The following is a 1,322-nucleotide window of genomic DNA, read 5'->3' on the forward strand; positions in this document are numbered from 1 at the left end:
CAGCCCATGGTGTCATTAGTCATCCCAGGCAAAAACATGCAAAGCTGGCCAATGGAAGAAGAGCTGGTGCCTCCGCATCGTGGTATATTGGTGAAGCATATTGACTGTTCATGGGTTTCCAGGAAAACCAACCCTCTGTCTTAGAAGAAATACGGCTAGAGTACTCCTTAGAAGCGATTACCAGACGTCATCTCACATACCTTGGACTTGTAATTAGGAAAGACTTGTAATCACGGTGGAGAAGGACATCATGCTCTGTAAAGGAGAATGCCACTGAAAAAGAGGAGGACCTTCAACGCGGTGGCTTGACTTGACACGGTGGCTGCAGCGGGGCTCACATGAGGATGGGCAGGACCGGGCTGTGTTCGTGCATGGCGTCTCTGAGGCGGAACCCACTCAGTGGCATTTAACAACGACACTGTACGAACGCTTGTGCTTGTGTGCGTGCAAAGATCGAGGGAAGTGTTGCCCCCACCCCCAACAGCTCCCACAAACCAGAACCAGGCTTGCAAAAAGCAAGGAGCTTCATGTGTTGGTTCTGCTTCCTGACCCAGATTTTCCCCTTAGATAAGAACTTTGACAAGCTCTGAGGACTGCCACACGTCAGTGCTCCTTTTACAAGTATCACAGTGCTTAGAAATTGTGCACCAGCTTGATTGATAATCTAGCCAAAGTGGAGAAGATACCTATTGGCCATTGGTCTGAAGAAAGTGCTGACAGGGCACGCAGAAGTCCAGCAGGCTTGCCCTGGGTTTTGTGGCAGCACACTTTCTTCTTAGCTTTCCTCCCCTCGTGTCCTGCCCCTCGTCTTCCTCGTGTCCAATACTGCCCAGCCTCTTTCCAGCTTTGCCTTCTGTCCCTCAGAGCAATCTGTGCATTCATAGGTGTAATAGGGTCTAGTTGGAACCCTGGATTCAGATCCTGGCTCCACCAGAAGTTGCGTGACTGTGTGCCCTGGGCAGTGTTGTAGCCCCTCTGGCCTTAGACGGCTTGTCTATGAAATGAAGCTGATCGTGGGCCTCCCTTAATGAGTGTCCACGAGAATTAGGACGAGACAAAGTGTGTGTTAGCCAAAATGGGATCCTGCCCCCCCCCACACACACACACACACAATCTGGGTCACAGACTTTTCCCCAAATTTGCCTTTATTTCCCCTCATGACTCACTCTATTAAAAGGCTCACCTCCACTCTCCTTCCTGTCAGCTCAGGACCCCCCACAACCTGAAGTTGCCCTCCTCCGCGCGTCCTCTGAGCCCTCAGTGGACCCGTGGCCTGGATTTGTGATCGTTGGGACCTGTGAGAGCCGGCACTCGGTGGGCCG

The 1,322-nt window shown here is 52.0% G+C and overlaps 1 protein-coding gene across 7 annotated transcripts in view; it reads left to right on the forward strand.

Moving 5' to 3' along the window:
* ATE1 (arginyltransferase 1) overlaps positions 1-1,322 on the forward strand; it is a 97,766-nt gene that overhangs the window by 81,258 nt on the left and 15,186 nt on the right. The window lies entirely within an intron of this gene.

This window comes from Echinops telfairi, unplaced genomic scaffold (genome assembly GCF_000313985.2).
Source record: "Echinops telfairi isolate 266 unplaced genomic scaffold, ASM31398v2 ScPeMD7_70;HRSCAF=299, whole genome shotgun sequence".
NCBI classification, from domain to species: Eukaryota; Metazoa; Chordata; class Mammalia; order Afrosoricida; family Tenrecidae; genus Echinops; species Echinops telfairi.